The 16,293-nt window shown below is 37.6% G+C and overlaps 1 protein-coding gene across 4 annotated transcripts in view; it reads right to left on the bottom strand.

The window, feature by feature from the left end:
• NRG1 (neuregulin 1) overlaps positions 1-16,293 on the bottom strand; it is a 1,126,614-nt gene that overhangs the window by 128,413 nt on the left and 981,908 nt on the right. The window lies entirely within an intron of this gene.

The following is a 16,293-nucleotide window of genomic DNA, read 5'->3' as shown; positions in this document are numbered from 1 at the left end:
CCCTTCCCCGCCCTGCCTCCACCCCACCCCCGACTACTCCTCTTTGTCCTTCTTGAGTGCTCATTCACTTTCTTCCTCTGCGGCTCTTCTCTGCTTCGGTCTCTTTCTCTTTCTTTCTCTTCTTCATCCAAGCCCGTCCTCTCTCTCTCCTCTCTCTTTCCTCCACCTCTCCCAACCCCCACTCTCCACTCTCTATCCACACTCTGGAGCTGCAGGCTGGTCTGAGTAAAATCAGTATCCCCAGCCACACAGGACTGCCAGTGACTTCCTATTTTATCCAATTAGAAGGAATAAAGGCCATCAAATCAAAGAGAGGCAGGCAGGCATCAGTTAAGCCTAGTCCCCATGGCCCCCACCCGTTTTCCTCCTTTTTCTTTCTTTCTCTACAAAAGCTGTCCCAGTCTTCTTCCACCCCCACCTTGCCGGCTTTCAGTCTCTTTCCTTCACCCACTGTTGGGTCAGAAAAAGCCAGCGATCGATGCTAGCAATCTAACAAAGCTGGGATGGTGATGGGGGTGGGGGGGGTGTAGGTGGGACCTTATGGGTTGGACCTGAGGCTTGGCAAAGTCTGCTATCTGATTCCTCCCTAGAGAGGTAAGCTTTTCAACAGCAATTTCTTCCTGCCTGCTGCTGAGAGATAGCATTCCTTCCCTAGCCCTATAATAAGTTTTGTTCACTAACAGGACTGTTATTACCGGATTTTCAACCAACAGTTTGAACATTTTTTTCCTAACCATGGACAGCTCTGCCTTTAGCCCTTTTTGCAATGACTATGTAAGACTTTGTCATGCCCAGGGAGAAATGCTGAGTACAGGCTGGAGGAAGGGAGTGCTAGGGGAGGGGTTGGCAGCCCATATATCCCCTGCTGTGGTCCCCTTTGAATTTCCACTTTCTGTCTCACTCAAAGAAGACTAGACTAATGTCAAGCTAATAGGAAGCACCAGTAAGTAACAGAGTTATGATGCGAGCAAAGCTACCACTTCATTTTTAGATTAGCCTTTCATGGTGACTCCACACTGCAGAGGTTTGAATTCCCTGGCACTGTAATATATACCACATGTCCTCAGCTATCACCGCACTGCAAGTACTAAGAAGAGTTTTCTATGAGAGCATGCCTTTTTGGTTAGGTTTCAGGAGCTTTACCTTTCAGATAGTTTCAATGTTGACTTTTTTTTTCTTTTAAAACAACAGTCATTAAAACAGTAGAAGAAATGCACTGTTCTTAATAGAGACCACAGGCTTCCCCAAGCACTGTGCTGCACGTCACTGCACACGATATGCATCTGAACCTGTAATCCACACTTACTGTGACTGGACATCTAAACGGTTTCCAAGGAACCATTTTGCTCACTTATGTCAATAGGAGTCTGTAAAACTCTCTCTAAATCTATACTACATAGCCATCATATGAGTCCCTGAAGCAATAAAATTTAGAATTCAAGTCCTGAGAAAATCCGCTTTAAGCACATTATATTTTGTAGGGCACAATCTCCACTACTTTGAGGTATGTTTCAGCTTTAAACGGCAGGAGATAAGAATATTATCACTTCTTCCTTCAAGATGAAATTAGTCCATAATTATACATGATTTAAAGGGTCTTAACATCTTAAACTGTGTTTGCAGTTCTATAACTAACAACAACAAAAGTCTGTGCCAATTTGCATAATTGTAACCATGACTATGACAAGTTTATGAGCAATATGAGTTATCCTTAAGTTCATCTCTCTATAATCTGCATTTATATACCAGTAAATGGTGTTTAAAAATAATTCCAATGCTTATTTTCTAGGTTCATTTGACTTTAAAGCAGTGAGAGCGCTCTTACAAAGATTCTAGCAAAGGACATACAATTTCATGGCGTAGAAAATATCTATCGAAGCATTTAAAGCATACAAAATGAAAGATAGTAAGATCTGAATGATCAATATTCATGTAAATATTCAGAAACAGTATCAGCAGGTATTTATGCTAAACTAGGGTAATTTGTAATTTCTTCAAAAAGCACCCAGTTAAAATATATGGCACTGAATTCCCCAATTTTGACCTAAACCAAAACTATTATACTCAATACACTAGCATTTCATCCAAGGTCAAGGTCAGCTAAGTTTCAAAGACCAAAATGGGGTTCAGGTGGCCTCAAGTCAGGCAGATAGGAGAAAATACCAAGCATGATAACACATAGTTTATAAAAGTGGTCTTTAACTTACACCAATAGCAATTATTCACCTTACCTCAACCACTAAGAGCAAACATATTCAGCAGAAAAAAAAAAAAAAGTTACTGGGCATTGCTCTAGCTGTTACACTGAAAATACCCAACACTTACAGAGAAAACCAACATTTTATACAAAGACTAGGACAACACATCAGAGAGAGAATCCTATGGACTGCCACAAGTACTCTTTCCCTTGGACTACATAAGCCAGACTTTGGGATGTGTCTGTTTTCCCCCCGGAAAGGCATTCCAGGAACCCTGTGGCACCTTGGTGTTAAGATTAATCTGCAGACAGCCAGCTTCCTATAACATTGTTTTTTTCCACCAAATTGGAAAATGAATGTAAATGAGGAAATGGAGAAGGATGGGAGGTGAAGAATAAAAGAATTCTCCATTAGTTCTACCCTTGGGACTAGGATGCAGAAGTTGCCTTTCTGCCGTCAACAAATCCTCTATAGCAATAAAACAGTGAGAAAGGAAAGTGTGAATGGGGTTACAGGTCAGAATTTCCTTTGGATAAAACATGCATGTTTGTAGGAAAAACTGCAAGGATATATCATTTTAACCCTTTAAGCTCCACCCCAGTAAAGCCCAGGAACACCCCATTTCCATGTCCTCTCAGAAAAATAAACTAGACAATTTTTTACTACCTTTTTAAACCTTTTATTACCATCTCCCTCAGGATAATAAAAGCTACCTTTGTTGAGTTCCACTCAGGTGACAGGCACTCTGCTAGGTTCATAATATACATTATTTCTGATCTTCACTAATCCCATACAGTCCATATTTATCTTAAAGTTTTTTTTTTATTTCATTGGCCCAGGCAGCTTAGGTAATTTTGCCATGGACACACAGCTATGTGGCCAAGATTTGAGTACGTTCTGATTCATCCTATGTCTGCTGAAAAATACTGCTTTTGTTATTTCATCAAAAGGGTGCATTTGATTATATTATTGATTACATATCACTTCAAGGAGAGACTATGAGAACCAGAATATGTAACAATGAAATTGGAATTATTACCTTAATATAATTTGTAAACAAACTTAAAAGGATCTAGTTTCCAAAATAAGACTTCTACAATTTTGCCTAATAATTTTTAGAAATTATAAGAATTAAGCATAGGCCATTTAAATACTATTTATCATTTAAATCAAATGAGCTCTTCCATGGTCTCATTCCAGGACTTTCCTTGGGAAGTGATTTCAGTTATGTATTGCTGTGAAACAAACTGCCTGGAAATACCTTCCAACAATCGCTATTTTATTCTGTAGGTTTACTGGGTTCAGCTGAGTGGTTCTTCTGCTTCATTTGACGTCAGCTGGTGCTGCAGGTGAGGTGCAACTAGGTGGAAACATTCAAGATGGCTCCCACACATGATGACTGGCAGCTGCTGCTAGATGCCAGCCGGCACTGTGAAATGGTGCACCAACCTGTGGCCTCTCCTTGTGGCTTGAGCTTCCCACAGCATGGTGGCCAGGTTGTGAGAGAAAGCACCCCAAGAAGAAAACACAAGCTGCCAGTTCTCTTAAAAGTCTGTGCCTGAAAGCAGAACAAACTATTTCCACTGCATCCTATTGGTTAAGAAGTCACCGTGCCAGCCCAGACTCCAGGACAGAAGAAATAAATTTTGAGGGAGTAAGTGGCAAAGAATTTGCAGCCACAATTAATCTGCCACAGAGGATAAGGAAGTAAATGCTAGTATGCCAACCTGGATCAAGAAGAGACATGGTAATATAGAATGGGATTTGGCAGAATAAAGTAAAATATACTTGTATTTCTGATCCACTTTCATAATATTTCAGCTTCCTTCTAAGCTGGCTTCAATGAAGAAAAAAATCCTGTAATATCATCAAATAAAAAATACTAGAATTCCTCTGCTACTTCAATTCAAGCTAGGCTATGAATTCAAGCTAGTCATTCTGCTTTACTTTTATTTACTTTATCATCAGAAGAATGTACGGTAGCTCCAACAGATGAAAGAGAATGATAAATGACATTTTGCTTTTGACCTTATTACTCACTTATTTTCTCTTTGACTTTTTTCCTGTATCTTGGCGATATAACTCTAAAAATATTATCTCCAAAATCTAAAAATATTATCACTGAAAATGTTTATTCTTGCTCCTAAATTTTACAGCTGGCAAAAGAGTACAATTTACTTCATGGTATCTAACATAAAATAAAAATGATGGCAGCAGTTGTTTCATTTGGAGAGATCCCTACATACAAATGGCAATTATTTATTTATTTGCTGAGGAATTATGAAATCATAATTTTCACAAGAAAGCTCCATGCCCTAAAGTTGACTTTAAAAACTTGCAGCTTCTCTGGAGGATACAGTACACCAATGGGTCTGTTGGCTTCCTCCACCTATCCAAAAAACATGCCCTCAGCTAGGTCTCAGCTCCTTGACGAAGCCCTTCCCATTTTCCAAATCATAGACCCAGCATTTCTTAACTGTATCATTTATTGGGGTACATGTTCACAGTCATGTGTCATCATTTAATTACATCGTGTATACAGGGCTGAAGAATGCAATTTCTTTGAAGGCAAAGACTATCAGTATTTGATTGTCCCAAACTTAGAGCTGGGCTATCCATTCAATACATACATTTTGTTTGGTTTTACTTTTGATTGGGATTGCATTACACAGATTATGGGGTCTCTAATAAATCAGCAGGCTTTATTCATAGCCATCTATCTAAAATACCCTCTATACTCCTCTCCATTTTTTCAAGTCTTTTAATGGTCTATTCAGATACTTCCTTATCAAATTTTCTCTGATTGTTCCAAAATATGCCTTGAATTAATTTAGCCTGATCTAGCGAAACTCAACTACCACAGATCCTATCAGTGGAGGGAAATTTTGGAATATGCTAATATTTAAGTATGTTTTCTTGTCATTCCTCTCTCCCCAGCTAAACAGAAAAGTTCTCTGAGAGCAAACCAAATCCATGTGCTGTTTGATGTTCTTGTACATTATTTATGATGCAAAATGGGTGAGATGAATGAAACTCATTTTACCTTACTGTGCATGTCTTTTCTGCCCACTTTAAAGGTGAGTCAAGACTGATTATTCTTACCCAGTGAAAATGTTCTCAGAGCAGACAATTTGACTTAATTTTAAGCATTACTTTGTGAGATGCTATATCAAGTACTTGATATTGACTGTGCTCTGTGTTCTCATTCTGTAACACGATGAGCAATTTACTCTGGTACATTTTGTTCTTTATGAGTTTAGATCCTCTGTAACTGAAGATACAGTAAATGATCTCAAAGATGAGGATATGAGAATTTCATATGGAAAGATATTTTAATTGCATATGATAGTTATAGTGAGTTTCCTTTACTTTGGGAGAACCTATTAATTTCTCACTCTCCATAAGTAAAATCATTAATTTTCTACAAACACAGTTTATTGGTCATTTTACAAGTTGCCCTTCTTTTAAAATTCAACTGGAGAAGTTTTGGAATTAGATGGAAGGGGTGGTTGCACAACACTGCAATAAATGCAACTGAGTTGTTGACTTTCAAATGGTTAATTTTGCTCTGTGAATTTCAACTCAAGGAAAAATGAGGCTTTGTTATGTGTCGGCTGCCCTTTCTTCTAGAAAGTATCAATAGGCAATATGGCACTGAATCTCAGGCAATTATTAATTATGAACTCTGAACTTAATATTAATTTACATATATAAAAATGTATTTATGTATATACATGTATATATTTAGAGACAGGGTTTCACTCTGTCTCCCAAGCTGGAGTGCAGTGGCGCAATCCTAGTCACTGCAGCCTTGATGTCCTGGGCTCAAGCAATCCTCCTACCTTAGCCTCTCAAGTAGCTGAGACTACAGGTGCATGCCACCATGCCTGGCTAACTTATTTTTGAACTACTATGATTATTATTATTATTTTGTAGAGGCAGGGTCTCACTTTCATACCCAGGCTAGAATGCAATGGTGCAATCATAACTCACCATAGCCTCAAACTTCTGGCCTCAACAATCGTCCCACCTCAGCCTCCCAAAGTGCTGGTATTACAGTCGTGAGCCACCATGCCTGCCAATACGTATATTTTAAATAGGGAAATAGGATGGAGTTGAACAGTGAAAAATATTTTTGTATATAAAACAGGATAGAAAGATAAGCCTTTGCTCGTGTTCTCATAAGCCTTTTGAATTCAGAGTCTCAATGACATATCCATTTACTAGTTTCTGTGTGTGTGTGTGTGTGTGTGTGTGTGCACGTCTGAGATCTTTGGGATGAAGGACTCCACTGGAAATAAGTGCCAAGGATGAGGGGCAAATGGCAGTCTTCCTGTATTATCTGTGTTTTCTTATCAAACGTGATAAACTCAACACCAGAATGTCAGCTCCATAAGGCCATGCACTTGTGTCTGCGTCCACTGCTATATCCCCAGTACCTACAGCATGCCTGGCACACAGCAGACATTTGTTAAGCAAATGCATCCAAATGAAGACGACATAGAAGAGGGATGAATAAACTATGGGAAACATTTCTGAGACATGTGTTTTACCAGTGTGAGTAAATGCAAATAATGTTAAATTACAGTGTGTGTGGTGTGTGTCTGTGTGTGTGTGTGTGTGTGTGACAAAAAGAAGAAAAAACAAAAGAAACATTATCTTTATGCAGACTAATCTGAGGTTATGTGGATGAATGGTCATTTCTAACATTTACTGGAGCAATATATGTTGGCTTAGCTACCTTGAGCAAATATCTTTGCTGTATCTCATTAATATTCACTATTACAGTTACGTTCAGGGCATAGAGCAGCACAGCTCAGAGAGATTTTCTGTTGTTTATTTTTCATTCTTCTGGCAAATGTAACAAAAATGCAAGATATAATTTTGCTTTTATATACATATCCAATGTGCAATCTTATTTAATGAAAATGTAATGGATGTAGTTTAATGCAGTAAGAGAAGTTTTAGCTAAAAACAAGGAAGAAATACCTTGAATAACCAATGTCGGTTTAATATAAATTCAGCAAAGTTTTAAAAATGGGAGTGATTGAACTTGACTTATACTTAAGCACTAGCTATTTGTTTTAAAGTTCAGTTGCTTGTCAGCCAATTCTATAAACTGGTCCCCCAACCAACCCAGAAATGTAGTTAGTCAGTATATAGCACAGCATATCACTTATAGCAAATGCTCTAGAAATATGTGTTAATTTGATTTTTAAATCTCCTGCTTAAAATAGAGAGAAACGGTTGGGCATGAGATTATACACATGTGAAGGCAGTTATGAATTACTCATAAGAGAGTACCAGCTATTCAAGAGACTGAAACTTCACATAAGCCCATGTATAAAATATGCCTGCACAAAATTCCCAGAATAAAGAAAGCTTGAGGAAAGGGATTACCTGAAATATTCTACTTTTAAACATGGTTCAAATTTCTTTTCTCTTTTATATTTATTTATTTATTTTGAGATGGAGTCTTGCTCTGTCACTTAGGCTGGAGTGCAGTGGCGCGATCTCACCTCACTGCAGCCTCCACCTTCCAGGTTCCAGCGAGTCTCCTGTCTTGGCTTCCTAGGTAGCTGGGATTACAGGCATGCACCACCACACCTGGCTAATTTTTGTATTTTTAGTAGAGATGGGGTTTCTCCATGTTGGCCAGGCTGGTCTCCAACTCCTGACCTCTGGTGATCCACCCACCTCGGCCTCCCAAAGTGCTAGGATTATAGGCGTGAGCCACCACGCCTGGCCAGTTCAAATTTCTAAATCTGAAAAGACCTTAGCCAGAGAAAACATCTTACAATATACATTTTCCTTAGAGTACACACAGTATTTTTCTCCTTGTTGCTAATCAAAGTGAAAATACAAAGTTGCACCAAAGGAAAAAAAAAAGAAGAAATAAAAATATACGCAGTTTCCAGAACTGATTTGGCATTCCTAGTGAGCCACCTAAGTGTCAGGCAACTCTACCGTAAGGTCGTAACCTTTATGATGCTCGTGGAAGCAGACGTATCCCATTTAAAACGAAATGCCAATCTCATTTTCCTGCTGCTTTTCAGCTCAAGGGGTGGAAACTTTTTCGGTTTACAGAAAATTGTTACAATTTTCATTACTTAAAAAGATATGAATTTGAAAGTTATAAGATAAAAATATCTTATGATTTGACCTCCAGCTCAAATGTTTCTATCATAAATTATACAATAGGTTGCTAGAGTCTGATTTGTTTAAGAATGACTTGTTTCTTTTCTGTCCAACATGGCAGCTCCTGCCTGTGATCCCAACTACTAGGGAGGATGAGGCAGGAGGATTGCTTGAGGTCAGGAGTCTGAGACCAGCCTGGGCAACAGAAGGAGACCATATCTCTAAAACACTGGGAGAAAAAAGAAAATAGATTTGTTTCTTTTCTTTCTATTTCAGTAGTTATTTAGAGTAAAAGAATTTAGGTTTAACGCAAAGGTCAACTGTAATCTCAATAATAATTAGATTTAAATTTTTTTATTGACTGAATGTTGGAGCTGCAACAGGTCTTACCCATGGATTTTATTTATTTATTTATTTTTATTATACTTTCAGTTCTAGGGTACATGTGCACAACGTGCAGGTTACACAGGTATACATGTGCCATGTTAGTTTGCTGCACCCATTACATGAATTTTATTTTATACAAGAAGAAATAAGTTATTGGGAGGTAAAAACAAACAAACAAAAAACCTGCTTAGAGTCATACAAAAATTAATTTCCAAGTCAGGACTGGGAATCACATCTATTTCTCCTTCTTTTTAATTAATTTCTACAAAGGAAAGCTCTTTAGTTGCGTACTGCCAATTCAGATACACACACTTGATTAGATAGTTTAGATTATCTCTCACTTAGGGCCATGAATGATGTCTGTACCAATATTTCACTTTGACTGTTTCCCTGGACCATTTCTAGTTGAAAGTTTACTCTTTAATGCTCCCAAGATCACTTGTGGTCACAACTCTACTTAATGGGCCTCTTTCTGAAAGATATTCAGAGACTAATATTCATATTTGGACTCCGTTATTAAACAGCATTTTATGAAACTAAGGGAGCACACAAAATGTGTGCTCCAGAACCCAACAACTTCCCCTGAGAACAGGCTGGAGATTAGACGCTACCTGAACTGTGGGAGCATTACAATTAGCTTTATTGCTTACATAGGAAAGTATAGAATAAAGAAACTACAGAGGATAGGAAGGCAATGTGTCCTTGGAAAGAAGACTGTCACCAAAATGGGAATCGCCGAACATTACTGCAGTAGCTCAAACACAAACTGTACGAAAAATTGTCGGTATCTGGGAATCAGGGAGCCAAGGTTACATCCTCTTTTAATTTGGAGAATCAAAAGCCTGGGACAGGGGAAGGAGTAATTATTAAGGAACAGGAACAAGAAGGCTGCTACTTCTGAGTTATACTCTGAAATATGATGACTAGAAAACCCTCGGTCCAAATATGGTGGCTTATTCGAGAGAAACATATGTTCTATTTGATAGCATAATCCATGACCCACATGTTCTCTTAAACAATGTAATAAAATATATATACTATGCATGCTGGGATATTTGGGGTTAAAATGAACTCATGTATACTTGAAATTTCATCAAAAAATAAAAAGTTGATAGATAAATGGGTAGACATTTGGTAAGCAAATATAGGAAAATATTAACTGTAAAATTTCGGTAGCGGGCATAAGTTTGTTTACTGAATGATTAATTCACCTTTTCTCTATGTTTGAAAATTTCATAATAAAATGCCGGAACTTTTTAAAAAATTTTTCATGGTGTTTCTGGGTTCATATATGATAAGGAGCCTATCTTGATATACTATAGTAAGTCTTATTATAAAACTCATTACCTATGCCAAAGAAACAAAATAATCCACCAATTCTACATTTAGTAACCTCCACTTGCTTATATTTTTCCTCCTCTGCATCATCCCCCAGCCTCCACCCATCACTACCTCTTTCCCCTACTACTTTTAAGATGAATTTCAAAATTATATCAAGGGTAAAAGATTCATATAATTTTAACCATTATCTAATAATGACAATGAGGTATCTTTATATGGTAACCATTAATTGCTATAGAACATCTAAGAGCTTTTTCTGCCCCCCTCCACTCACCCAATACCATTTATTTATTGAGAAAGGATTTTCCTTAATGCTATACCTTGATCCCTGGGGAATTAGAACATCTATGAATAATGTGACTTGAGAAAATGTAAAGTTCACATTACTGAAAAAATCTGAAAGGTTAGATGGTAAGCTTATTCTGTTGAAATCAGTAGAATCCTCGGGTTATTCAGGACACTCCCATTCTGAACACACCTTTTCCAATGGTCAACTGGTGAGTGGACCATAAGGCCAGAGGCTCCAGTGTGAAGGCTGAGCTTCTCTGCTGCTGGATTTTCCACCCAGTGATTCATACAGATATTTTATAAACTATTAAATATGTATGATGCAGTCCAAAGCCCCTCTAAAAGCATCCGTATTTAACTAAATCATGTCCCTGACAGCAAGAGGCATGCAGAGCAATTTAACCTAGCAGGAAAAGTACTTCTTTTACAAATCACTGCAGTGCAGAGCTTCAACCATATGCTTCTTTTTGCCTCCACCCCCCGCACCCGAACACATTCAGTAAGAAAGGAATGGCTTAGCTTAATTGGTTTGAAATGCTTTTAGATAGGATTCTAAAACAAAACATAAGTCTTTAGAAGTGTTTCTCAAAAACTTTACCACCTTAAAGCTTTGCCACTACTCTGTCCCTAGAGGTCAGAGAAATAACCCAGCCTCAGGTTAAGTCTCCTTATCCTGGGGTTAAATACCTGGAATTAGCCCTCTCTCTTCTATCATGCTCTTCCAAATGTTTACTGCTGTTTACTGACTGATATCAAAGGCATCTAAAAAGTATTAATGTACAACTAGATCCCCCATATTCTTCTCTTTCACCTTAAAAAAGATTCAAAGAAAAAAGTTTTGGATGGGAAACTTCAGGGCACATCAAAAGTTAAATGATTGTTACCCATTCACAACCTAAGACTAAATAATCTAGTGAGATAAGAAGTACCGATTAAGCAGTTTTCCAAGGTACCTAAGCATTTGGCAATGCAAAAGAATAGCAGAGGGATCTCTACATTTTTTAAAAAGTGCAATGACAACGTAAAACATTTTTAGAAATCTCATGCACAGAATTAACTGTGCTCCCAGAGACAGGTGGTTTTACAATAACCTGTGGTGGGGGAAAAATGTGTTGAATGAGTACAAAAATAATTAACTTACTGTCAAAAAAGAATCAGGGCTAAATGCTTGAATTGTCCAACTCAAAATGAAATGGCATTACTGTAATTCAGCCAACTGATCAGGAAATGTGCTGTGCAGCTTTGAAATGAACTTCTTTTCACAATCTGGCAGGTACAAAATGGAAAACCTCAGGATGACCTGCTTTTCAAAAGCAGTAGATTTCAAATTTTAAGGTCATTGTACAGGGTGTAATAAAAATAGCTACCATTTCTTTTTTTTTTTTTTTTTTTTTTGAGACGGAGTCTCGCTCTGTCACCCAGGCTGGAGTGCAGTGGCGTGATCTCGGCTCACTGCAAGCTCCGCCCCCCAGGTTCAGGCCATTCTCCTGCCTCAGCCTCTCCGAGTAGCTGGGACTACAGGCGCCCGCCACCACGCCCGGCTAATTTTTTTTTGTATTTTTAGTAGAGACGGGGTTTCACCCTGTTAGCCAGGATGGTCTCGATCTCCTGACCTCGTGATCCGCCCGCCTCGGCCTCCCACAGTGCTGGGATTATAAGCGTGAGCCACCGTGCCCAGCCAAATAGCTACCATTTCTAAAGACCTAATCTATATGTTGATTTACTTAGCTACCCATCCACCTATCCATCCAAAAGATGTTTACTAAATGACCGTATCTGTGCCAGGCATTGTGCTGGGGTTTGTAGATTTCGTTAGAGGAAATTAAAGTAATTTCCATCTTATAGTTTCCCTTTTCTTCTAAAGTAGCAAGTGCGATCTGCAGAGAGTGAAGGCCTGATTTGAATTTTTAGAGTGGTAAGGTCTGAGTCACCTTAGAAAATGGAAGAGAAGGCTGACTGTGAAAAACAGAAACAGGTCAGACATTGTGCCAAGTAGTATATATACATCAGTTCTTATTTATAATCTTTACAATCAGTATGCAAAGTAACTGATATTATTATTCTACAGATGAAAAAAGTGAGGATTAAAAAAGATGCACAGATAACCCACAATTACATAGCTAGTAAGCGGTGAAGCAAAGATTCAAACCATCTGAACTTCAAAAGCCATTTTTTCCGTACCACTGTACAATATCTTTATACTGATATAAAGTATGGAAGAAGACTCTCAAAGCATTTTTTAAAATCATCAATTACATAAGAGATCACTGTTTCTGTTGTTGAGCTCTACAGTAAAATTTTTATTTGGACTTACACAAGACTCAACGGGAGGAACAGAGAAGAAAAGAAGAAAACAAAAAGTGATGATGAGAATGTACATGTTCACATTCATATTACAGTTTCTACTTTGGACAGATTTATTTTTCAGATCAGTTTAGCTTTTTCCAACACCAGGATTTAATGTGGAATATTAGGTTGTCAACTTAATTATGTTATGTGTCTTAAGTCTGGCCATGACAAAACCAGCCCATTTAAATGATGTTGCTAGTAAGTACACGAATCAAAATAATTTAACATACTAAACAGTATGATGGCCCTCTGTTGCATTATTCTTTGAGCATCAACAAGACGAAGGAAGAAGGCATGCCACAAACTCAGAGTTAAGCAGAAAAATGTGATTTCTCTCTTTCAATTTTTTAAGAGTTTTAATCAGTATTCGAAAGCACCATACAATTACAGCAAATTAGAAATCAAATTAAAATGAAAAGGGAAGATCAGGTCAGTAGTTACTGTTTCGTCTGCCACAGATTTCCCATTTATTTTTAAAAATGTATGCTTTTTCAAAGTTTTTCCACAGACATTCTAGATTGATTCTGTCTCTGCTGCTTAATGCAAAAATTTTTTTTTTTTTTTTTAAGACAAGATCTTGCTCAGCCTCAAACTCCTGGGCTCAAATGATCCTACTGCTTCAGCCTCCCAATTGGCTGGGACTACAGGTATGCATCACAACACCTGGCTAATTTTTAAAATTTCTTTGTAAAGATAGAATCTCACAATGTTGCCCAGACTAGTCTCGAACTCCTGGCCTCAAGCAATCCTCCTGCCTCAGCCTCCCAAAGTACTGGGACTACAGGTGAGAGAAGACTCACCTACAGACTACTGCTCCTGGCCTTAAGCAACTTGATTCATTCCTTCAGTTATTTTTATTTATTTATTTTTTTTTGAGACCGAGTCTCGCTCTGTCGCCCAGGCTGGAGTGCAGTGGCGCGCTCTCGGCTCACTGCAAGCTCCGCCTCCCGGGTTCATGCCATTCTCCTGCCTCAGCCTCTCCGAGTAGCTGGGACTACAGGCGCCCGCCACTACGCCCGGCTAATTTTTTTGTATTTTTAGCAGAGACGGGGTTTCACCGTGGTCTCGATCTCCTGACCTCGTGATCCGCCCGCCTCGGCCTCCCAAAGTGCTGGGATTACAAGTGTGAGCCACCGCGCCCGGCCTCCTTCAGTTATTTTTTTAAGCAAGTGCCTCATATGTACCAGGACCTACCCAAGACTGAGAGGAAGAGGAAGGAAGGCACTGGGGAAAGAGATTGCAATAGTTTCTGCTTCTATGATATTTAAATTCTAGTGGAAGACTTAGTTTTCCTAATCTCAGGTGGGCACAAAGGCAGACTTCAGAAGTAAGAGTCCATAGTCTTATAATGGATTCTATTTGTGCAGTTGACACATAGTGGAGTAATTCTTTTTTAATGAACCTGTCAGGAAACACTGTTTATTGTATATGCGTGTCTAAGTATCTGAAATTTTCCTTCACTCCGGATCCAGTTATGGAAATGTTTTCTTCTGATAGTGTTTTGTTTGATTAGTGATAGAAGAAGAATGCAGAATTCAATTCCAGAAGGGATCATGCCCAGGCAAGAGGCCTTTGGAGGTACTGGACAATTACAAGCAGAAAAACATAATCTATCTGTTTCCATTCTCGGTAACCATCAAAACAAAACAGCCACAAAAGCAGACTAGGCTGTCATTGTAATTTAATGATTGCATTTTTTCAAAGCTGTTGTCTTGATTGTTTTTGGTAGATGGATTAAAATAAATAAATAAAAGAAAGCATTAATACAGTTTATTATTATCTTTTTGATGAATTGAAGCCTTCTTATTTACTGGTGACACCAAAGCACAACTTGAAAGTACAGTTAGTCAGATTTCCTGAATTGTTAAAGAAATGTGTTAATTTCATAGAAATTCTAAAATAACAGCATAAAAAGCAGTCAAAAATCAAAGAGAAAAAATGAAATGAATTACATGAATATAGATACATATCTGATTTAAAAATTTGTTGCTTATAGACCCTGGGTTAATTAATAAGGAAATTCTACAGGAATCAAAGAAATAAGTGTTAAAATATTTTGACTAAACATTAGTCCTGATAACAACCCAGCTCTGCAAAATCATTGGCATGTCAAATGCTAACGAGGACGAGAATGAGTTTTAGAATTAAACTTACAAGCTATCATGTTTCTGAATGAATGAGCTGCTCAGAGATGAACTGATGGTAACTAAAGAAATCAATAATAAAATGATCAGGATGAACATCCTGTATCATATTAGAAACAATTTCCCTTTCTTTCAGTTAATTCTGATGAAAATATACAAGGCTGTAGAGCAACAAGTTTCTCATCAACATCTAAATCAATTTGAATTTTTTATCCTTACAGTATAATCATAACACTGAACAATGTCATTGTGTGACATGTCCAATTAAGGCATGTCCAGTGAAGAAAAGAGTGTATACTTCGATGGAACTTACTTATTTTATATTAACATGGCTTGAAGGTACATTTTAAAAGGTTGCTAAAATGATTTTCACTTTAAAAATCGGTTTCTCTTGTTTAAATACTATTTTCTCTGATGCTCAAAAATAAAACATTACTTTTTAATGCCACAAGTTTATAAACACTTTGAAGTTAAAAGTATAAATATGCATTATTTACTTTGCTATTAACTTGTTAATACAGTATTTACCTTTTTCATTACAAATTCAATAATTTGTTATACCACTAAGTTACATGGAGCATTAGATATTATGTTAAACAAAGATCTTGTTGCTATTATTCTTAAGAACAAGTGTGTCCACCCCCAAAAAGCCAGTGAATTCTGTGCAAATTAAAAGAGATTTTTTAAATGAGTAGTAAATCAGGTCCAATTATGAGCAACAGAGTCTCAAAGGGTCCTAGATTAACCTCACCAGAACTTTCCATGTTGAATTAAGCATGCAGTTTGGTCAGCAAAGATATTCTTTTTCTATATCTTGTTTATATCTACTATAAATGCCATAAGCATTCCATTAGCATTAACCCAGTGATTAATGCATATGTCATGGTCTCAGGTTCTAATCAGTGATAATAACTGCCTACAACTATTTCCACAACTGTTCATCTCCCAACTCTTTTACCCTGACTAACAAAGAAATGCCTACTAAAGTCTAAGAGTTCATGTAGTTACAGGAAACCAGATGCATTATTTATAAGGATGCAGAGGCTAGAAAGTTCGGCTGTGTCGCTTACCCCAGCAGCGGTAGGCTCTAAGCTATTGGCAATAGGACCACTGCCAGTGCATTAGAAGATGAGATAGAAGGGATCCCTGCCAAATAAAATAGCTAAGTAATAACAAATGTTAAAAAAGGAGAGCCTTGGGGGTTGGAAGGAGTCTTGAGATCACTGTTGAAGCACAATTCAGGAGATCACCAAGCTTTTGCACTCAATACAGAAAGAAGAGTTGTAATCCCAATTAATTCTTTGTGTCTTATCTTTCTTATTTGGGTTTTAATTACAGTAATACATTCTTTTTTTTAAAAAAAAGTTACTGTAGTATCTGTACATAAATGAGAAATTACAACTGGTATAAAAGAGGTAAAGCACACAGTATGAGATTTCAAGTTCAGG

Source organism: Nomascus leucogenys, chromosome 8 (genome assembly GCF_006542625.1).
Source record: "Nomascus leucogenys isolate Asia chromosome 8, Asia_NLE_v1, whole genome shotgun sequence".
NCBI classification, from domain to species: domain Eukaryota; kingdom Metazoa; phylum Chordata; class Mammalia; order Primates; family Hylobatidae; genus Nomascus; species Nomascus leucogenys.
Note: the sequence above shows the minus strand (reverse complement) of the source record. Positions and strands in the feature narration are given on the sequence as shown.